Raw genomic sequence first — 24113 nt, 5'->3', positions numbered from 1 at the left:
TCCCCACCCCTCCGCCGCCGCCCCGCTGTGGAGAGCAGATATTAATATGCACACTCCATCAATGAAGAAGCCCCTCACAGGCCGCTCTCGTCGGCAGGCTGTGTCCACCTCTTTTTGCTCCCACGCTGCTGCACACACACAAAATATGCCTGCAGTTTTCGCTCTTTGGCCAACTAGGAGACGATGTGTGTGTGTGTGTTTGTGTTTTTATCTGCGATTTGTTGGGGGCCCACTCTTCAATGCTGTGAATGAATCCAACAAAGCAATGCCCTAGAAATCATTTAAAGTTACCGTATGACTTACTTTCTTATTGCACATGTTTGCCAAATGTGATCTGAACGGATCTGAACAACAATCGTAAAGTGTTCAATGAAAACTGACATATAGAGCATGCCAGCTTCCATTTATGTGTGTCAGTGTTTGTTTTCTGATTGGTTAGGGAACGCCAACAAGACTTATTTCTCTGTAATACGATATACATACACAAACTGCTTCACAACTGAGCTGCACAAATACGGCCCGAGGCGCTTGCTAATGTTGGTTTCGAAATATTTACGGCCGGCTGCGGGAAATGTAATAACAGCCCCGAGTGATGTGAAAGGAATGCATGATTATTCGCCGTATTGTTGGCTGCGGTGTGCTATCCAATTTCGCCCCGCCATCTTCGTGGTGAGTCAGCCTTCGTGGTCTTCTTCCCCTTCGCAGCGCGGCCAGCCCAGCCCGCCTCGCTTCAGCCAGGCTTCAGTTGCAAAGGTCCCAAGTCGTGTGGTGTGGTTCCTCCTCGTGTTCTGTCAGTCGACTCCGATTCGGAGTTTGAGGCACAGTCGGTGCAGTGCTAATTTTACGTGCTGACTTGCGATCCCAGACATTTTCCATTAACGAAAAAAGCGAATCATGATGGATGATCGAGAAACCAAAAGTGGCAAAATGTGGGTTGTGATCTGGTCTGAAAACTCTAGTATGGCACTTCAAACTATTTTTAGAGTAGTCTCCAATTATGCTATCGCCCATAGTTCTCACGATTCCCATTTGTTCGGAGTGAGGATTGGCTGGCTCCAGTTCTCTATGAACAAGCAGTCGTCATAACCCTTGTTAAAGTTGAAGAAGGGTGGGTAGTTGAGTAGTAGATACGGGCCTCTTGAGTTTTGGAAGCTCTTGCAACGACAACGTACCATTAGCAGTTCGATATCATGTCATCACGGGTCCTCGGTCTTCCCTACGCTTCCGCTTCATCGTCTCCTCCACTTCTCTCTTTGTTTTATTCTGTACAGTCACAGTTTCACCCACCCCTCCTCCCCTTCTGCTCCCGCCGACCGCACTCACGGTAATGGCTTGAAGGACCCTGGCGCTGCCATGAAGGTGTGGTCACACACACACACACACACACACACACACACACACACACACACTCACCTCTGTGCACCCACGAGATTGAGGGGTAAAGCAACAGGCGATAGACAACAACTCAATGTAAAGGAACGAACATATTTTCTTGAAAAACCACTATAGTAGTTTTAAAATTATACGTATCTTGCAGACTTCATCTGCATCTGGAAATTTTGAATGCTGCATGAGCTGATGGAAGTTGGAGAATAACTCGATGCTGGTTGATTGTCGTGGATTGGTACGATAGTACGCGAGCCTCGGGTGGGATCCGTAGTACCTAGAATCATTCCCCTCCCCTCCCCGCTATTTGCGGCGGTGCAACGGGAGCTCTTGGTTTCCTTTCGCAGCAGCGTACTAGACTGTTGTGGGATCAATTCCCGGCCAGCGAAATGGCTGGCCAAAGTGGAGTGAACCTCACCTCGACCGCCGAACAACCCCCGGCCCGGTCACTGTGCCCCAGACCGCCGCCTCTGCCTCTCTGGGCTACACCCCGACGCTGATGGTGCTTTCCTCCCACGTCAAGTGTGCGAAATCTTACGCGAAACAGTCCAATCCAAACGTTAACGAGTGCAATCTAACCGTACCAATCCAACGCAAACGTGACCTAAATGAGCCCAACCCAAACGTAACCTAAATGAGTTGAACCCAAACAGACACTAATGATCCACTTGTCCAATTGCTTGACACTTGCAAATGTGCAACTGCAAGTGAGTGCTCAAATCCGTAATCGTAGTTGGGTACTTTGTAAGCGTAGTTGGGTACTTGTAAGCGTAGTTGGGTACTTGTAAGCGTGTTTCTCCTCTGTTGAACATTTTCTTTGGTTCGTCTCTCACTGTGTGGAAAGTGTGTAACAGAAGGAGTTGAAAATTTAGTCACTTGCGCACACTCGCAAGTGCACAGGCACCAAGCTGAACACCTGTATGTGTTAGACTTGCAGTTTGCAGTTGTACACTACTACAGTCCAATCCACACTTGAAGGGGTCAGTCTAATCCACACTTGAAGGGGTCGGTCCAACCCAAACGTAAAGCAGTTCAAACCCAAACGTTAACGGATCCAACCAAAACCCAAAAAGGAGTCCAACCCGAAACTCAAACAGGAGCCTAACCCGGCCCGATCGCTCGCCCTCTGCCGCACGCCGTTTGCCCCGCGCTGTGCGGCGGCCGCGCTGTTTTCCGGCCCGGTGCGCCGCCCTGCGCCGCGCGGCTCTGATTCCCTCCTGGAGATGAAGCGAGCGATGGACGCGCTGCGACGGCCGATCATTATCTGCCCCTTGTTCTCTCTGCTCAGCCCGGCCGGGCCCCTCGCTGTCCTGTCCCCGAGACTCTTCCCCTCCACCCGGGGGGATTACTCGATTATGCTGCCATTAAATTTGTTTTCGAACAGGCGCCGCCACCGCCGTGCTGCTGGTGCACCCCCGTGCTTGCATGCGCGCGCGTTTGGCCCATGTTTGTCCCCGTTTATATGCTCGGCTGTGTCTTTGCGCATTAGCCCTGTGCGGGGTCTGCATGCCCGTTGCCCTGGCTGTTGAGGGTGACACAGCGTCTCGTCGCTAGACTCCACACACTCGCGGGGGCGAGGGGAGGGCAGGGACTGGCTGCGGTTGCAACGGGGGCGCTTCCTTCCTTTATATTGGACCTGTGCACACGCTAGCGAACAAAGTCTTAAATTATGCGGTGCCGTTTCATTTTTCGTTATTTCATTATTTCGTTGCTTTTGTTTTGGCGTGTGCGGTTTATGTCGGGGCGGGTCGAACTGCGGCGGGCCTTAATGTCTTAATCTGGAGTGAAGCGCCGGCGTCGGCTCTGCCCGGCTCTGGGGCGCAACGAGCCGTGGGACGGACGGAGGATGGGCACATGCAATAAAATGCACACACACACACGCGCAAAAGCGTGCCCACTCACACTCATACACACACAAGCACGCAGTACGCCCTCACTTCAGCTATGATGGTGCGGCAGCTCGTCGCTGGTTAGGGCTCGTTTGTACGCTTAGTACGTGGGGCAGAAAGTTAACGCCACACGGTCTTTTGTCAAAGTATGTGCAGAGGTTTTTTTCTAGACATAGTCGATGGACTGCAATAGGACATAAATTGACCATACCATGAACAAAAAACAGTTCGTTTTGTAATGTTTTGGACCAGAGAGGACTTGGTTTTTTGCTGACTTCAATTTCCCTCATGCATATCATCTCGTAAACGTTCTGAGCGTTTTACACAGGAATATTTGCTGTTGGGGTGTGAGGAAGACATGAAAGCGCAAGGACGACTTGGTGGGGAGCTGGAGACAGAGGGTCGAGGACGTACTAGAAAGAGAGAGAGAGGGAGAGTCAGAGGGAGAGGGAGGGACGGGAGAGAGAGAGAGAGACGAAGGTTGGAGAAGGGCTGGGGGAGCGGCGCCGAGCGCGACGCACTCATCTCTCCGCTCTCCGCCGTCCCTCCGGAATAGCATGGCCAGGAAATGCGTGGCAAGACAATTATGGGGGGTATTTGTCGACAAAGGGATGTCATTGCAGACGCGCAGAATTTAATTTTCACTGCCGCTGTGTGTTGTCTTCACTTCCGTGCGTGGCGGAAGTGGCTGCGGAGCCAGGCTCGGGCACTTGGGCCGTAACCCCGCCGCTCGCCGCCACGCCACGCCACTCCACGCCACGCCACGCCACGCGGCGCCACGCGCCCCAAACTCGTCTCTTTGTAGGCCCATTTCCTTTGATGTCTATCCAGGGATGAATAATAAATACAAGGGACAGGACCCATTTTTTTTTGGTCCATATCCAACACACCACGCCAGGCCCTGCCACAGCAGTAGGTGTTCGTGTGGCGCGATACAGGGGCAGCAAGAGTTAAACGAGAGTGTCCACTCGAATGATGTGCTTCCTATTGCACATCATGTCAGCGTTTTCCGTCTGACGCATTCAACTTCAAACAGTGCAATTTCCGAACGATTTGGCAAACAGTGTAAACGTGTAATGTATTTAGATAATGAGATCATGAGATTCTTCCAAAAGAGTTTGGAACTATCCAAATAGTTCATAAAATTTTGTTTCCGAACTGTTTGGATTTAAAATTTTCCAAACTGTTCGGAGTACAAATTTTTCAGTTAATTGTTTGGGCATTGCTAACAAAACAGATTTTCTTTATATTGTCGCCGTTGTATTTTTCCGGTCAAGTCGTGGCCCGTCCGCTCGGCCAGCCGAAGTTCTAATCAGAGCCTTTCGGAAGCGGAGCGGGGAGGGTGCTCCCAGACATCATCCCCGCAATGAGTTGGCCCGGACCAATCTAATAAAAGTGAGGCAGTAGAAGGGGGAGGGGGGGTGCAGGTTAGTTACATAATAATCCATTAGTGCTTCCAGAAAGAATCGCTTGGAGGGGTTGTTATCTGTAGGGGAGCCCGCACCGCCCGCACTGGGTCCATCTGCAGTTTCTTTTCCATTTCTTTGTTGCGTGATGCACCCAGCCGCGTCGTCTAGCCCGCGCGCATGTTGTTGCTCATTCGGGGGGAAATCGGGCGGCGAAAATGGGGGAGCTATATTGTAATTATTATGACAAGGAGCCGCGCTGCCGCGCCGTTGTCTCGATTTTAATTCCATCAAGAGCGGCGCGCTGCTGTGAAGCGGGATAAACTAGGGGAGGGAAGTGTGCTGCGCGCCGCGCCGCCCCGCCTCGTGGCGCCGCCGCCCCCGGGACGGGACCGGGACGGGACCCCCTCCGCGCGCCATTGCAAGGATCGTGGAGTGGGCCCTTAGATTTTACAAGACTTGTTGGAGGAGACACATGCGACAAAAACTCGGCGCAGTGGTCTGGCGACCTGTCAGCCCCTATGGCTGTGGAAGTTGATGGCTATACGCGCGGCAGGTGCGAGCTCGGCGCAGGGTCTTCGCTGTGGCTCTCCTGTGGCTCTGCTGTGGCTCTGCCGTGGCTCTCCTGTTCTTGATTTTAGTAAATTCTATGTGTGCTTTAGGAATTGATATACACCATAAATGTGCTAATATCGAGAGCACATTTCCCGGGGGCGAGTGTCTCCGCTTTGGCTCCGCTGTTGCGGCTCCGTCGCTCTGACTCTGCTGCTCCAGGCCCGCGGCCCGATGGCTCTTCGGAGCCGCTCTGGACCGGACCCCCTCGAGTTGCATGCAAATGCGTTTTGTTTGTTTGCTCGGCGCACCTGCTCCACCGTGCCCCTCAATGCCACACCCAGCCCGGACGGCCCCGCCACCCCGCCACACCCAAGCAAACCTTGTTTCACTTGCTTGCAAGGCGCGCCTGGCCCTGGATGGGGACCCCCATTATTTGGTCTGATACAAAGTTTATGGAAATAAATAAAGGGAAAAAGGCAAGGTTTGGCGGAGGCGGAGGCGTGGACCGCGCTGGCTGCCCCCTCGAGGATGCGGTGTCCTCGTCACTCCCTCATATTCTTTCATATTCCGCCCCCTTTTAAAGAAATAAGTATAGTTAAGCGGAAGCCAAAAAACGCGAGTACGACTTAAAAGGAACCGCCGCATAATTCCTCTTTTTTGTTGGCTCTGTCCTCGCCGCCACGCGACCCCGGAGGGATGTCGCTGTCGACCGTCCCAGGCGCCCCGCCCGGCCCGCGGAAGATTGAAACCGAAATCCCAGCCCGCCCGCCTACCGGCTTTTGTATGTGGTAGCGTGTCGGGGGAAAATAATTAGTATTTCTCTCATTTACAGCTGTCAGGGCGGCTCCGTTCGTGGCTGCCGGTGGCTGCACGCGCCGGCGGGACGAGACGGGATATTGTCGTGGTTGTGCACCAGGCTATCCTCGTCTGATTGAAATGAGAAAGTTTTCTTTTTCCCTTGCCATAGTGAAAAATACTTTTACGGGAAAACATCTTCATGCGAAATGTTGTAAAGGTGCAATTTTTAAGTGTGAAATCACAAGTAAATTCTTACCTAAGACGCATTGAGTTGGCATTCTTCGTCGTAAATTTTCGATTTACAATTTTGTCGATGTTGATTATAGTCAATCGTCCTCTCACTTTTTTTGTGGTATCCTGGACTTGTGAAAGTCTTGCGACCCTAATGACAGTGCAGCATTGGGAGCTATCTATGGGAAGGATGAATGTACTTTTTCACGACAAAGCTGCTGAAATCTACCGAAATTAATATTGGCGTTAGCACTGATAAGCGAAGTACCTTACCTGTTACATGTTTGCCAAGCGCACACTCCCCACATTATCTGGTCCGCACACCTGACTGCCCTGCACCGCCGCGCCCCACCCCACCCCACCCCACCCCACCGCGCGCCACCCTACCTTGCCCCACCCCACCACAGCCTTGCTGCCGGTTGATCTTTTGTTGGGGCGGCATACCACCCGAATGATTAGGGGGGAGGGTCCGGGGCGTCCTCTCGTTTTCAATCACCCTGCTAGGGTAGACGGGCCCGGTGGTGGTGGTGGTGGGGGGGAGGAGGTATAGTCTGCACCCCACAGGGCCAGGACGGCCAGGGCAGCACGGCCAGCACATTTTATGATGTCAACTATATCACTTCCATTATTCATAGCGGGTCATGCTGCTTTCGATAACGGTGTTACTTGTGGCATATGGGTCTTCCCTCCTGCCCCACCCCCTTGCGCACACATCGGCACGTACGGTAAGCACTTTTGGCCCTTTGCTGCTGCCGAGGCCGCCGCTATGCGCTCACCGGAGGCGTGTCGCTTTCAATGAGTTAGCCTGCCCTTTTAGCATAAAGTGCGGGCGCGGGCCGTGGCCGTACGTATCGACGGTCCGCGCGCGGGCTGCCCCGAAATCCCGCGGGATCCGCGACCGCAGAAACCACACGCGGGGCCGGAGCCACACCCGCTGATCCCCGAGAAACCGCGTTTCGTAAATTAAGGGGCAAAACACGGGCGTTTTTAAACGAACCCGTTAGGGTCGCTTACTTACACCAGACACTGGGGATGAGCACGGGCAGGAACCACTTCTTGCAGCTCTGCCCAATGAATTTAAGTGACTAGAATATTAGTTAACCCTCCCTTTCCCTCCCCCAAGCTTTGTGGCGATCATCCGAACTTGCTCATTGCAATCACATCAACAACTCGTCCATATTAGGTACAGTACCTACAAAAATCTACAAATAACAAGCGACGAACAACTTTCCTTCAGGGGTTCGTTCATGTATCAAAAAATTGTTCTGATTTTTTAGTGTCCCTTGTTTTATCACCTTGAGCACTCTAAAATATTTGCAAACCAATTGTGCACCTCACCTGTTTGGGTAGGCCCCGTGGTATTTCATGTCCGGTAATTGAAATGGCCTTTACTTCCTGCTTTCATTGTGCTTTTCACATGGTTTGTGGCTCTGTTCGTAGATCGCGCTTCGTTGATGAATAGATCCACCGCGCGTGTGATTGTGTATGCACTAGAAATGCAAGTGTGTGAATGTCGCTCACCTGCAGGTGAGCGACATTCCATTCGTACACTTAGGGGGGTAAACGTGTGAATTTCCTAGGAAAAATTCACACCTTTAGCTCCCTAAGTGTACGAATGGAATGTCGCTCACCTGCAGGTGAGCGACATTCACACACTTGCATTTCCAGTGTGCCGTTGGTTACCTTAGTTGAAGTTGAAGCCGTGCGTGGTTTTGGCCCGATCGAGTCGGTGCGCACGACCGTGTGTTGCTGTGGCGCTGTCCATTGTCCCCCCCTCCCCCCTCTTGGTACGACGTGCACATTTTACGGTTTTTCATACAACAATGACACCGCGGTGGCCATTGACTGTGTTAGTGTGTGCGTGTGCGTGTGCGTACGTGTGCGCGAGGGCGAAGGGGAGGTTGCAGTGCTGCTGCCATCAAAACATATTGGCCGCGTATTGTTGCAGCCCCAGTTTATGTCAACCCGAGGGGTGGCGGTGCGTAGCGGTCCAGTCGATTGTTTCGCGTCCTTGTGACACCTCTCTTCTTTCTCGTCCCCATTATTTTTTACAGCGGGTCGTTTGGCTTTGCCTCACTCTCCCAGTTTTGGCACCACACGTTGGACAAACGCGTGTGGTTTCGAAAGCATGCGTACTGGAAGCAGTAGTGTGCGTTGGCACATTGCAGTCGGGGCCTTCAAGCTCCGCATGGCAGTGACGTCTGTGTACGTGTGCTCGAAGAGAAGGAATGAGTGAGTGTGCGTGTTGCATGTTTCGTTGGTAGTGTGTGGTGCAGTTGCAGCACACAGTGAAATGACGTTCATTTTCCAGACCGTGCACGTCGTATTCCATGAAAAAGCCCTCCACCTCTTTCCACTTCCGGACCTGACTTCGGACGCAGCCTCCAACATATTTCATTGCGCAAAAGGGGTAAACAAAACACTGAAGTTTTGGGGACTTCATCAGCAATCGGTACCTTCAACTTCAACTATGGTTTTAACTTGTTTAACGACTGCTTGTTCATAGCGAACTGGAGCCACCGGAGCCACCAATTTCTCGGGTCACACAATCAGGCCGGGTCCGGCCCATCCCTGCCCATCCCCTGCGGTAGGCTAGTGCGGGCTAGTGCCGCCCCGTCACGCGCCCCGTCCGTGTGTTCGCAAAGGCTGGCACCCCTTCTGCTCTGTTTAGCTCCAGCAGTCGAAAATCTCGCGACCTCTCTAATGATCTACCACTAGGAGTAGGCCACACGTTTCCTGGGAAGAGCCCGTTTGGACGTTTATGGAAATGAGCACTTCTGCATTTGAGCACGAAATAACTTCGTGGAATCCAAGTACAGCTGCGGGTTTGCAAAGCGATCGTGTGTGACTGCGTCGACGGCCATCATTAAAAGTGCCCCCCACCCACCTCCCCTCCAACTCTTTTCCCGGGGAGACAGTGAGCGGGTCGAGTGCGTTCTCCAAACTTTGCCGAGGCGGGGCCCGCGGGCCCGGGGCTAGCCAGCAGTTTTTCGAGCGTCCGTTGTGCCGCGGCCATACAACTCGCGGTCCCCGCCGCTGCGCCCCGTCCCGCCCGCCACGCTACGCCCCGCCCTGCGGCGTGCGAGAGAAAGCGAAAGGAGGGAGCGAGGGGTGCGCGGAAGGGAGGGAGAGAGTTGCTGGGGTAGAATTTGCGGCAGAGAGAGCAAAACCGCACTGTGTCTGTGTACACGACAGAGTGGCGCAGTGCCTGATGTGTGCGCGGGGCCGCCGCGCTGATACCCATCCGATATACGGGCGAGGGGTGTGGCGAGGTGCGCGCGTCCACTGAGATAAAGATGTGAGCACCCCCCCCCTCCCTCTCTATCCCTCCGCCTCGCCCTCGCTTCCACAAGCTTCACTTCGCCATTTGTGGCTTTGCTATGCGGCTGCTTTGGGGATTAAGGGAAAGTTGACGGGGCCCTTTCGGAAGGGTTGCTGAATAATGCATGAGGGGGGCGGAAAAAAGTTTGGAGGTACAAATTTTGATGACGCATTAAACACAGGTCGTCGAGGGCGCGGAGGTTGGGGTAGGGGGGGGGGGGCGTATATCTTAGTCACTCAGAGGGAAAAGCTACTTGTCGCTGCCGTCTTGCGGATCGCGATACATCACGTCCCCGTAGGGAAGGATGTGCCGAAAAGTCACACAGTTATGGGCCCTTCGAGGAGGTGGAAGGAAGTAGACCAAAAGTTTTGACTTGTACGTCCTGTCCTGTGATTTCCGAAAGGTTTTCGCGAGGGTTCCCACAATTTTGGATATTCTTAGTTAAAGTAAAACTTATTAAAACGCAATAATCCGTCGACATTTGCTGGTTTTCATGGCTATTCACTTCAATTTAAGTATATTTTACTTCATATTCACAAGTATTTAACTTTTGAATTTATTCAGTGCACTTAAATTTGTAAAATTACGGACCTGTGGGTTTTGTTTTTTTATTTGGTCTCTGTATCCGCCGTCTCGAGCAGTGCATGTTGTGTGCTGTGGCTGCGGCCGGGCTCGGCTGGAGACGCAAAGGCATTGGCCCGGCCAGCACTACTGCCGCCTAGGCCCCCGCCATTTCCATCCAGTAATCGAAATAAGGTCTAATTTGTATGCAAATAAAGTGCGGAGACTGAGTTGCAGCTCCAGGCTCCATGGCCGCGAGGTCCCACGGCCACCTCCTGCACGCCGCAAATGTCCCTCGACTATTTTTTTCCTTTCGTTCTCTCTGCTTAGTAGGTCAGAGGGTCAAATGCGCGGCGTAGCCGACCGCTGCAAGAACCATTACTACCCCCTTCTCCCTACCTCTCTTGTCAATGGAATACCTCTTGCGCCGCCTGTATCCACACTCCTTTTGTTAGCGCCGTGTGTCGCCCCCCCCCCCCCTACAATGAGTGTTAATCAGTGAAAGTTTTGTCCCAACCCTTTCCCTCCAGCCCCTTGGCAGCTCCAAGCCAGGCCAAGCCCCGCTTAAAGTTTCCGGTTCCCAATTTAGAATGTCCCTCCTCCGCCTCGCTGAAACAGCGTCTGTCACTGTCGCCCCCATTGGCTTGCAATGAGAGCGACGGAGAAGGAGGGCAGCGGTCGCGGAGGGAGGGACGGGGGGCACACACGGGAGTGCCAGCTGCTTTCTGCTCCCACACGGGATGTCTATCGGCCGCGCAAAAATACCTTTGGAAATGAATCCTCCCGGTAAGCCCTTTCAGAACGGTCGAGCGGGCTCACAAAGCGAAAGGGATGGAAAATAAAAATGTTGCAAATACATAAATGTGTGCGGAAGGAAGGAAGGAACGGGGGGCGGGAAATTTGCGCATGCCCAGCAAACCGGATCGGAATCCGTTTGATCAGTTTTAACTGTGTCGGTTGTTTGATGCAGACTGGCGGGTGCGCTGCGGCCCCTCCGTCCATACTCCGGCTCCGGCGACACCGCCGGCGAGTTTCGCACGAAATATCAGCAGCCCCTGATTATTCATTTACAGCCGGTCCCTCCCACCTGCCAGTCTCAGCCCCGGCAGATGTCCACGGTACACATGGGTGGGGAGGGGCTGGAAGGAAGTTGGAGTAGCGACTCGACGGCCGGGAATAAGTAATGAACGAGGCTCAAAACAATGGCCCGTGTGTCCATCTCCTTTTCTCCCTCTCACCTGCTTCGCACGAGGCCCTTGCCACCGCCACCCTCGCCTCTTCCCATCACCCTACCCGCCTCTGCGGCTCCTCTCGTACCCTCAGCAGGGAATGTCGCACATAATTTACACCGCTGATGACCAAAGTGTTCAACCGAAAAACTCTTGTAGTTCTTGTAACTGCAAGTTGAATACTTAGCAAGCTGTTCAACTACTCAGTTTAGAAGAGTGCAACTTTACTATTACACACTTACCTACACAGTGTACTATTGTACGTGCTCTTTAATAAAATCTGCAGGCTCACCTAAAAAGGGCACAACTTCGCAGAGTAGAGCACTTTCAAGTGTTAAACTTGTAGTTGCGCCCTTGGTTTTAGCAGTGTACCTAGCAAATTTTGATAATTCTTCTCAATATACTTATTAGTATCGTGGGTGGAGCAACGTTCCGTTCCACCCTCGTGTACTTAGTACTTCTCGCCATCGTAAGTTTGGTCGAGCATTCCATTCTTACTATGCTTCTCCCGTGCCTATCGGGTCACAGTTGTGACTTTCGCACATTATACTCGCAGCAGCGTTTCGCTTTTCTCTTTTCCGCGCGCCGAACTTGCACGCCCTGCATGGTGTGCGGCCGCCGCCCCCTCTGCCCATGGCAGTCAATCGAATTACTGGACCTCCACTAATGCCGCACAATGTACCAGTCATGTGCCGACTGATCGCCCAGGGGACTGGGCGGGACCGGAATGGCTTTGGGGACGGAGGGCGGCTGCCCGGCGGCTGCCGCTGGCGCTGCCGCTGGCGCTGCCGCTGGCTGTGTGGGGAGGCCGGCCCGGCCGGAGGAGCCCCGCCCTGACGCCGCCGCGCCCGGCCTCTCCTTGATAATCAATCGCGTGTGGTCCGATGCATCAGACCGGCTCAATCCAATTTGGCGTGTAAAGTTTGTGTCGCGTTGTAATCGTCTCGGCCGAGCCATTAGCCGGCAGTCGTGTAACTGCGACACTCTACGGGGCGAAACTCCTGGCGTTTCGCGACCCCCGTTCTTTACGGCGACCATATTGCCGATGGCAGGAAAGTTACAGTGCGTTTATTTCGGCCAGTTGCTGAAGCAACACGTGTAGGACGCCTAGGAGAAACTGAGGCATCAAAATGTCGTCCGACGCGAGGCGTTGCCACCCTCCTACACGAGCCCGACACTTGACCTCCCCTCGACCCACGCCTCGGCCGACTAAGAGATTCTTATGCGGCCGCCAGGGCTTACAATTTGTCGTGTCGGCTCAGCCCTGCCGTCACCGCCTGCCTGCTCGAGCTGCGCGCCCGGCCCGGCCAGCCGCGGTACAGCCCCGGACCCCATATTTTCTTGTTCGTCCGGTCAGCCGCGGGACTCCCGCCCCTCTGGCCCCGTGACGTGGACACTTTATATAACCCACCCCACCTTTCCCACGAATTACTCGTATCGGAAGGATGGGAGAGTGAACCGGGGGGAAGGGTCACTATACGATTCTTATGACCAGCCAGGCGTGGCCCTTCACCTTGGCCAGAGAAAGGAGCATCACAGGACTGAGTGCCTATCAATAGCATCCGCCTCTTCCCCGCCGGGCTCCGTCCTCTTTGAGCTTCAAGACGCCCTTCTCGTCCTGCCCCCGCCCCTCGCCGCCCCGCCGCCAGCGGGCAAGGGCGCGGACCGGGGCGGACCTTCGGAAATACTCTGACAAAATTATATGTGTAGGCTTGTGTCGTTAGACTTCTGTGGGACTCGGCTTAGGGAATCCAAGCTGCTTGTCTTCGGTTCGCACGCCTTCTTTTCGTTTCATTTTCGCTTTTGGTATTGCATTGATCACCAGCCTTTTGATTAACATCCAGAGAGAAATCCAGTGAGCGCCAGGCGGCAGGCATATAGTCGTCAAGCTTGTCCTCCTCTGTGGGTTTTCTGCACCAGTTAACACTCAAGATTCCTGCTGCAGAGTGCATTTCGATCCATATGAGGGGGGAGGTCACATCTCGGTTCATGTCCTGGTAGTTTTCTTCGCGTGCGTGGTACGCGGTAGCTTGTCGTCGTTTTCAATTTATGTATGTACCTCTCTTAAATCCCGCATTATGGCATTATTAATTTTGTAAGGATACTCATGCACACAGTCCTCAACGGCATGTTAATATCATACCATGTAGGGACATGGTTATGGTCACATGCTATCACATGCTATTCCTTATCCTAAAAGGTGGTGATCGCAAATCTTCGTGTTTTCCATGTTATTTTCTGCTTACTAGGTCGCAGGGTGAGGACGTTATTCCTGAACATGATCGGACCCAGGTTGTCCGTCACGTGTGTCTCCCCCTCCCCCTCCCCTCCCTCTACTCCTCGTTCTCCAGCTTCGAGACGCTATGTCGAAACCAACTCAAGTCCTGATGGGGCAAAGAAAACAAGTAGTGCTGTCGGTCCGCACCGGCCGGGGCACAGCGACAAGGGGCGCAGCGTCTGGAGCAAGAGAGACTGGGGACGCCCCACCACACCCCGCCACGCCCCGCCACGCCCCGCCACGCCCCACCTCGACGTGACTGTCCCCTGCATCCACATCGATTCCGCCACACCGGACGTGTTCGGCCTCTCCTCTCCCGCTCCACATCACTTTGCATTGGCGCCCCGCTGACGCCCCCTCCTCTCACCCCCTTCTCTCCCTTTCCCAACTCTCCCTCCCCTACTCCTCCACAGCGGTCCGCAGCTCCCTGTTGACGGAGGCTCGTGATTTAGAGCCCGAGGGTCTCTCGAGTTGCACCGGCCGGGGCCCCTCGAGCCCCTGGGGCCGGACCGAGCCGGAAGACCCCTCCCGCCGTCCAACGCCCTCTCGCGACCCACGCACCGCCACGCCACGCCTGGCCAAGTCATACCCCACAGCCTTGCGCTGTACTAAACACAACACTTTGGCTGCTCCGCAATTTGTCGCGCTCTACCGCCGTGGTGACACACGCACACACACGCGCGCGCGCTCACACATACGACACTCTCCCTCTCCCTTCCTCTCTCTGAGGCTGCGTAGCCTGTTTCATGCAGCCGGCACCAAACCGAGTGATTCTCGAAACAAACTTATATATAAGTTGGCAGTGAACAAAGTTAAGACCATAAAAGATTCATGATCAGAGGCGTGACCTGCTGGGTGGCCCGGGTAAACCTCACGCCGAGCGCCACCTCCGCCCTAGCCAGCCAGCCCCTCCAGCAGGCGGCCAAACACTTCTACAGGTTTGTCAGGTCGCCCGCCACGCCCCGCCCCGCCACGCCCCGAGCGGGATCGTGTATCCTAAGTCTGGCGAGATGTCTCTCATTCGGCCGGACGGCGCGGAGCGCGCGTATATTCGGGACGTGACAAGAAGGCTGGAGAGAGCGGGAGCGGCGGGTCCGATTGTTCTCGGTGATCTAGGAACGCGGACCGACTTTGGGAAACGGCACAGCAATGTGCAGGTTTGGGGAGAGGGAGAGGAGTATAAGCAGGGGTAGAGGGACCTGGAAGAGGGATACAGTGGGAGATAGCGAGAGGGTTGCGAGAAAGGGGGACGCAGACTGACGGAGAAGGGAGGGAGACGGAGAGGCGACCTGTCTGTGTGTTGTGTTTGTGTGTCAGGAGTAGAGTGCGTCCCTGTGTACTGCACGCCCCGCCCTCATTACCCGAACAAGCCGCGGTGCACCTCTTGGGGCGCAGCAGCGCCAGCGCCACCCACAGAGCTCCGGCAGCACCGGACGGCTGCACACGCCAGACTCTGCCTCAAGTTTCACGCCGTGTATCGACTTCGGCTGAAAGATTTTTGCAACTTATCTGCGGGCGGCTTTTGGAGCGACGGTGGGAAGGGGGAGAGGGGGAATTCGAGACGAGTTTTGAAATATGAAGAACTTCTGTGATGCTCGGTGTGAGGGTGACCGGTAGCGGACCGCTGTGATGAGCGTAAGATGTTGTAATTGGACCTTCGCCTTGGGAGATGATATGGATCTGCTCAACAAATGCGGCCATGGTTTGAGTTAAGGGAAACTAAACGATATTCGATATGCTTATTAGCATGGAAGTATCTTATTCTTTACACCTTATCACCGTATCATGCAGTCTTCGGCCCTTCTTGAAGTCATCATGTTATTCTCATCGTCAAACATCAAGTGGACCCCAACGCAACGAAAATCTGAACATATTTAGCATCTTTGCGCTAGGAGAAAATGTTTTCCGTGATAAAACTATCAGTTCTGTAACTTGAATGCTATTCACTCTGTTGTTTTGTTCTTTCCTTCTTTGTCAACTCAAATGCTTCCGATTCACGTCCAACGTAGAATTTGAAGCTTTTGTTTTAGCTTCAAAACAAAAGTAAAGTGCGTAATCTGGCAAAGTTGCTATATCCTGTCCACTGAAAAAACCTTTGAGTGAGGTGTTCTCGAAATGAGTGAGACAATTTTGCCTCGCTCAATCAGAGCGATGCCTATATAAGGCTCACCCTATTTGAGTCATATGCACCGAATTCCGAGCCGAATTCTCACTCTGAAGGAGTATGATTTCCCTGACCTCGCCCAATCGCAGTGTTACGGACACTATGAGAGTGAGGTTCCCCACTTCAATTGTGACTTAAATTGAGTCAGAGTCATAAATATCGCTCTCAGAAGACCCACATTTTTTGTCTCACTGATCTCGCTCTCCCGAGAGCAAGATATCTGACTCTAGTATCTTCAGTGTCCTTTTAAAATTATTCTGAAGTAGTTGGGTCCTTCTTTTTACCTGCCTCAACAGATAAGTGGTAGTGCTTATGTGTTAGCCTCTCGTCGGTTTGCTGCACAGGTTCTGTAATCGGCTAAGAATACTGCCCTCCTCCTTTCTCGGTCCAAACGGTTCATCCGGCTTTTCTCCACTGTTCCGTTTTAGCAACGGCTAAACACTGAACTACTTTGAGCCCCTAGCCAGCCGCGCTGAGCACGAGCAACTTGGGAGAGTCGAGGGGGTCGAGGATGGTGTTGAGGGTGAAGAATCACAGGGGCCGGGCCGGCAGGGCGAGCCTGTAGCCCTCGCCGGCTGAGTGCGTCTAAATGAGGTGGGGCCGCTGGCCGACTGGACTGGACCGCCCGCCCCAATGAGATTAACTAGCCAACAATTCGGGGCACAGTCAATAATAATTGACAGGGGGCCTGGCGGTACGTGGAGGGGGCGTTTGTGAATGACAACTAACAACCACACGGCTGGCCCTGGGCTGCCGTATAGTTAGGCACTTTGCAAATGAAGGGTAGGCCGAGAGAGAGAGGGAGTGTCTTGAGTCCTTGAAATCTAGCTGCTGCGGCTGTCCCCGTCCCCGGGTAGCCACGGACCTTGGAGTTGTCATGAACCACCAATTCTAGGGACTTCCAGATGTGGACGTAAGGGGAGACAGATGTACGATATCTTTCGAATTAAGAATGTCACCAATTTTAAACTGAGTCTTATTTTGTTTATAACATCTAATCGGAGAAATGATTTGCGTGTTATTCTATCCTTAGCACATTTTGAGCTATGTCGGTTATTTCCACAACCACAAAAATATAATTTATTTTCTGCTTTTTGCGAACTAGCTTCGGATCATGTTCGCTCTGCCGGTTAGTGGCGACAAGGCTGCGTACAAGTGTCACACGCGGAGCTATCGGCATCCAATAGGGCTGCTAGGCTGAAATTGGCATGTCTCACTGAGCAGCAGAGCTCGCCACCCCGTAAACTGTGTGCAGATGGTGTACTACAAAAAGATACGCGCTAAAACTCAGCAATGAAGTTTTACCAGAATGTTTGTTTTTGTCTGTGTCCAAATAGTTGTTGCATTACACAATACACAAGTCGATGAGTCGAGTTTCTCGCTCCTTTGTTGACCCGTGAACCAATTTTATCTCTTCTGGGTCAGTGATATATTGATCGATATCGCTCTTTTGATGTTATGGGTGTTGTTATGACTAGACGAGTCGTCTAAGTTAAAATAACTCTCGTTGAGTAACACATAGGCTGAGTCCGGATTCCAGGTATCACCTTGTCATGAGAAAGCTTGCTACTCAAATTTTCGATGTAGAAATAAATCACATAGATCTTTTTAAAAATACGACTAAGGTTTACAGTTTAAGCGAACTTGGTTCAAACACTGAAAATCGGATGCTTTCCAAATGATGTCGGAGGTTTCTTGTCCTCCTCGCTCCGCTGCCACCTCCTCCGAGTGGGGACATTTTGTCGGCCGATTTTGCTGATGGCCGCAGCGGCAACTTTGCTCTCGCTGGCCGAAATGGTTTCGTACGACGTGGGCCGAGCTGGCTGGACGCCCCGACCCTCCAATCTCACCCTCGCCACTCCGTCCCTTGGGCCCCGGGGCCCCCCGGCCGGCCGCACCCCGCCTCGCCCTCCGCGCCTCGCCACGCCGCGCCTTGCTGCTGCTCGGGGCGTCGGCCCTAATGGTCCGGTTGTAATGGACACTCTAATTCTTTCAACGTGACGGACCGACCGAGAAAGCGCGTGCAGGATTCTGTTTTATCGGAAAGTGTGTAATTTTGTCAAGTTCTCCCGCGCCCGCTGGTCCGCCTACCCCCTTGGTTGCTGTACGCAGGCTGCTGGGCTGAGTAATCCTTTTCCGATCTTCGCCCAAATCCCTCCCAATCGCGGCGCAAAGAGGATGCCGAGTTTTTTCCCCCCGAGGGGTACAACTACGTGCGGTTTGATAAATGAAGCGCATTTTTCTCGCCGTGCGCGCACGCATGCGGGGTGGAAAGACATGTGCCGAGGGGAGGCAGTCGATTGTGGTTTTCGTTAATGAGTGATGGATGTCCGAGTGGGAACGAATCACACCTGGACGTTTAGGTCGAGCTTATTGATGGTTCTGTTCGGCTCTAGGGACGGGTCCTATTGCGTGTCAGGGGCTCGCTCTATAAACTGCAGCCTAAAAGGAAAAGTAAAAGTTGACGCTTTCAAAGCCTAGTTTTACTTAACGTTTTCCTAGCACCGTTATTATAATACTTGGAAAACAGTTCGACAGGGAAAACGTTTAGTAAATACTTACGAATTTCCCAATAAGTTACAACAGCTTACTAACGTTTAGTAGGTACTAGACACATTTACTGGTAGAACTGTAATGTATGTAAAGGAAGATAATTCTGAAAGTAGCAAATAATTCCTCCAATAAGGCGATGCAAACCAGCGCATTTTCGCACATGAAATCCATGTTGACTTTTGTCTTATTGCAGATTCCCCCACGTCTTTTCCAAACTGGATGGCGACCCACATCGAGCATCGGATTCCAGAATTCTCAAAGATGGGGGACTGTTGCGCGATGGTCCCAACTTGCAGACCTTGTCCGCAACGTGACGTGCACCATCGTCGCCTTTCGGCGCGCGGATTGGGTAAGAAACGCGATCCTGTTGCTCCGCCCGCTCCGCCTTCATACTTGATTAGGAGCGCCTTGGTGCTCGCGTGTCCCAGCATCATTACAGGGCCAGGTAGGCGCGGCGGAGGCGGCGGAGGCGCGCGCAACAGCACTTACCACCGGTCCAGCGGCCTCCATCCCCCGCGCTTGCGCTCGCGGCCGCCAGGGAGCGCGGCGGCGCCGCCCCCAGCCAGCGCCGCCGCCAGCGACGCCGCCCCCACCCCCTGCCCCCGCCGCGGCGCGCAGAGCGCCAGTCCGCCGCCCGCCGTCGCGCCGTGCGTGTGCCGAGCGCCGCGTCGCTCCGCTCTCTCTCTCACCCTCTCGTGCGCGTGACGTGTCTGCCGTGCCGCGAGTGCGCCGCGAGTGCAGTGCTTGTGTCAGTGTCTGTGTGAGTGTGTGTGCGTGTGGTGCTCGCTCTCGTGCGTGTGTGTGTTAGTTCCCTCGTGAAGTGTCGTGTTTTGGATTACAACTGCAGCCACCACCACCATCACACTACTCACTTCACTGGATATGTGAATTTTGTTGTGCTTTTATGGGATACCTTACGCATTGTTCGGCTCATGCAGGTGAGTCCGAATTTGGCGCTTCTATCTTGTCTACCTATCTGTTAAATAACATTAAAATATTTCATTCATTTTTGAACTTAATACATTTTTGACTCTACCCAATACCTTCCCAGAGAGGTCGCCGTAGCACTGTGTTTCCTTCTTTAAAGTGAGGCCCCCCTGCTCTAAGGTTTAAGTGTCAGTTCTATATTCACCTAGTCGAAATGAGGCCTCTATTTGAGCCATATTCTCGTTTATGACCTTATCTAAGTCAAAATGACAGCGTAAACACTTGAGATTTTTCCGACCTCGCCCATGGAGGATCATCCTGTCTTTATTCCAAACCATGACCCAATTCATGACCAGAGCGAGAAGCTTGATTCTCAATCATAATAAAGCCAAAAAAATAATGCGTTTTTGAACTTTGTGGCACACTGCAAAAAATAAGAGTCTGATACAGAACGATCTACAGCGTTACTGTAGATGCCGCTCTTAGTCACTCCACCTAGGGTACAGAGCGCGTAGTACAGTGTTGCTGTAGCACCGGAAAGCCCAGGATTTACACGGTACAGTGTACGAATACGGCTCCACTAGACAGTTTTGTCCGCGCTTTTGCCTTACAGTGGTCCTGTACATTGCTCCCTGTACCAAATTTTAACCATTAAAACTACATCGATGCTGTTATTCGAATAACAGAAGTTCCTGGAAAATAATTAGCAGGACGATCTGTAGTTTTCCTGTCATAATATTTTGCAGTGCAAGGTTCCTGGTTTCGGGATTGGCAATGTTGTTTGGGTTGTGGGAGGTCGGCTCGCCAGCGTCAGGCGAATGAACTACCCGCGCCTCGTTTTCCTGATTGCTACGCGTGAGGAAAACGATAAAATGTAAAAAAAATAGCTATACCGGTATTTGCCTTGCCGATCGCATCCGGGCCGTAGCCGCCTCAACACGCTCTTCTGAGCGCTGCACCTCTGTGCCCTTAAGCTGCGTTCTGAAAATGTCGGGCATTGTCTGAAAAGACATGGTTTTGTCGTGGAAATATTAGGAAATTAACCCCTTGTTGTCCTGTTATTTTATCTACTCAGATCATAAATTCTGCTTCATCACGAGCAATTCTCACCTGCAGTGCATTTTTATGATGCTCCCCGCTTCCTGAACTAAAATGATGCCTTAGAATAATTTTCATTCGGATACATAACGTTGAATTCCCAAAGCAGTTGTTGTCATCGAGCGTCCGAACAGTGCGTGTGAGCTATCCTGATGGATGGTTGGATTGGGAGGGGTTGAATGTCGAAAGTACGGGCCGTGAAAACATTCATCCAGCCGACGCTATCGACGTTGACCCCGGCGCCCCGCGCGCAGTTGACTAGATCCGCGACGCCACTGTCGGCCTTGCTATCGTACCGATCACTCTTTTCATAGCAGAAAGCCAGAAGTCCATCGTATCGGCAGACGGCGCTAATCGGCGATACCACTTTATTGTTTAAGTCATATCGTAGACTAGGCAGGCCTATCAAAAAAAAGGAGGGGGAGCGGGTGACATTAACATTGAATGGCGGAGGAGCTCGATCCCGACATTGAAGAGACAATTGAGGGAAGTGAGAGAGAGAGAGAGAGAGAGAGAGAGAGGGAGGAAAGACGGAGCCGGGGGCGTAGCGGCGTGGGGGCGTTACCGCAGTGCGGCGATAAAAAAAATGACGGCGCATAAGAAAACGTTATATAGCGAGACATATAGCACTCACTCGCCACTGAGAAAGCAATATACCTTGAGGATGGCAATGGAGCCGTTGTTTCGGGGGGCACTGGGGACCATGCAGAATAAGGGAGCGCTGACGTCGACCCGAGCCGTGGGGAGCATGATGGAGAAAGTAGAGAAAAAGGAGGCAAAAACAAGGATGCGTGTACACATTGAGATACCGCCAGACGCAATTCAAAGTATTGGATATTATAATCCAGAAGTAGGCCTATTTATTAAATAATAAAACTTGACCTGTATTTATGGCCATTTTTGAGCAGGGTTACTTATTGCTAAGCTAAGTTACCTGTAACGTCATTTTCATTAAAAGTATTAATTTCTTGTTTTGTTATAGCCTTTTGGAAATAAGCTTTGACTCGGCCAACTTGTCTGTACACATTATCCACGAATAACTTATAGCATATTTCCAAATTCGTGGAATTGGGTTTTCTCTGAAAATGTGTCTGTGCGCGTGTTTGTTCAAAATTTCAACGTTAAATATGATTTTTTCAAGAGTGACGCTTTTTAAGGCACTTGAGGGAGCTTTAGGATTAACCCAACCTCACGAAGCTCGCTTGTTTAATTTTCGCCCTCAACACAGTCTAACCTACTCTGGTTGCGCCTCTCTGTTCCTGTGAGCCCTGTTGCGTGCGCCTACCAGAAGTAGCGGGTCACTCATCGATCGGGAAGCGGCGTCACCTTGGCGATCCTTATCGCCAGCGTTATCACAACAGGTGGGCATGGGAGGACGGGCTCCTGGAGGCATTCTGCGCTCATCTGGGAATGCTCAAAGTCTGTAGGTTTCAGAAACATCACCAAAAATCGCATGGATTGGGTTAAGGCCATTAGTGGTAATGTTTTGACGAGAACCTTTTTTGCTTTGGTGATTTTCGATTCTAGTTAAATACGACAAATCGTCAACAGCATCAAATGCATTGAATTTCAAAACATACCCTTATTGTCACACCTTTTCCACTTTTTTGGCTCCCTTCGATTTCTGAGGAATTGTGATCGATCGGCAAAACCTGGATACATTAGAAACAAGGCGTTAATCGATCAGTCCATAGTCCATACGTGAATACAACATAACAAATATATGTAGGTGTAAGTGTATTCAGGTAATGCTTGGATCATAGTCCTCTAGTCCCTCCTCTTGATAGTCCACATTTTCTACTCCTCACCTATGTCCAACCTATGTACCTCCGAGTTGTGGTCCCGGCGTCAACAAATAGAGACGCAGCGCAAGTAGATGAAGAAAAAAATGCGCGACCGTGAGAGCAGTGCGGCGCGACCTGGAGGGGGCACGGGTGGCGATAAAATCGAGAGAGAGAGAGGGGGGGGGGGATGAAAACAACCCCCACTACCCCCCGTACCCCTCCAACTCCCCAGTAATCAGGCCACCGGCCAGCCTAACAACAACAGGGGTGACTGTCATGACGCAACCACATCGTCTTCAGCGCAAATAACAAACAACGGCTCAGCCTGAGCACGCCACGCTGCGCCAACGTCACTCGCTACAAAATTCCCTATGTCACGCTTCGCCACCACCGTGAATCCAAACACCCCCCCCCCCCCTTTCTCCTTCTTCTTTCCCTTTCCATCCTCCCCAAATTTTCCTCCTCTTTTGGTGGACCAGGTGAACGTTATGGACGAGCTGCATTTCCTGGTACGACAAAGCAGTCGGTGCGGTGCGTTTAGTAACATCGTAACCTTGCGTGCGTATAAGATCCTGACAGATTCGTGGGGTTACCCAGTTACCATCCATGACAAGCTCATGATGCAAATTTCCAGTTTTAAACAAATCCCTAGAGAAGAGAATCTGGTTGATTACTATATGTATCGACAAAAATCGTTGGCAAAATAGTTCTATGGTATTTGCCTCGATTTAGTCATTTCAACTCTTTTTTTAGCTTTAGAGAGGGTTTACGACTGCTTGTTCATGGCGAACTGGACCTCCCCATAACTCGGTGCTCCAATTAGGAAAAGGAGAAATGTCAACCAATTTCGAGCAGGGGCCCTCCCTATCGTGACGTCGTTTTGAATCGGATGGAGCCATGCGACCTTTGTCCGGCCCGATATCATCTCAACGACCGCAGCGGCCCGCCGCAGTGAGGATGTGGTTAGCCCCGCTGCATTATTTAGCCGATGTGAACTGGGAGGGGGGGGGGGTGCTGTCGTCGGAGTGAGCCCGACCCCTTTGGCTGTACCCTCAACCCCCCCTACCCCTGGGAAGCATTCAGTGGATAGTGCCTCATCGCAGACCCCCTGATTATGCGAGGAGAGAGAGAGAGGGGACGGCGGCGGAGCGGAGGTCCAGCTTGATTTGCTCCTTTCACTCATCATCCCTCTACCCCCCCCCCCCCCCACCCTCAGCCCTCAGCAACACGGAACAGGGGCGCAGCAGTCGATGTGGACCGGCAAATGGGCGAATTCATTAGAAAACGCGGTGATTCGGCTTTTAATAATGAACGAGAATGAAGAGCTGCTTCTCAGTATTAATCGAAATTGTCGTCGCAACGAGAACCTTTTGCTGGACATTGAATGGAAACTATTTCGCACTTGATCCAAGTACGTTTGGCACTTGTTTCTTCAAGTATACTTGAAGTCTCAACACTGATATCGTCTGTTGTCGAGGAAAACTTTCCATTATAAAAATGTTGTTAAGTTATAATTTTAAATTATCAGACGATCAATTTACGAGATATGCAATCGCGGGCAGTCGTACATTTACCACATCGTCTGCAAATTAGGACAAGCAGAGTGACCCTACCTTAAGGAACCTCAGGTAGGACGCATGGGGCAAATATGTCGCACACTATTGTAACTGAGGACGCCTGTGCTCGAAGTTTCGTCGCCTGCAAACCTGACCACTGACAAAGGCACACCTTCGGGATCTCGACAGGCTGACGGAACGCCGAGAGCGGGTTGGGCTTCGACTTTAACGAGCCGCACGCCGTACTTCACTGTCCCTCACAGGCCCCGGCCGCACGCACCCTCTCAGGCGCGGCGCCGTTACGTATTGAGCGTTGTTTGATATTAATGCGGCAGCCAGTTGCCCCTCTGACCCCTGTGACCGCCCGCCCCCCTCC

Source organism: Frankliniella occidentalis, unplaced genomic scaffold, assembly GCF_000697945.3.
Source record: "Frankliniella occidentalis isolate FOCC.00 unplaced genomic scaffold, Focc_3.1 Scaffold84, whole genome shotgun sequence".
In the NCBI taxonomy this organism is placed as follows: domain Eukaryota; kingdom Metazoa; phylum Arthropoda; class Insecta; order Thysanoptera; family Thripidae; genus Frankliniella; species Frankliniella occidentalis.
This window is presented reverse-complemented; position numbering follows the sequence as displayed.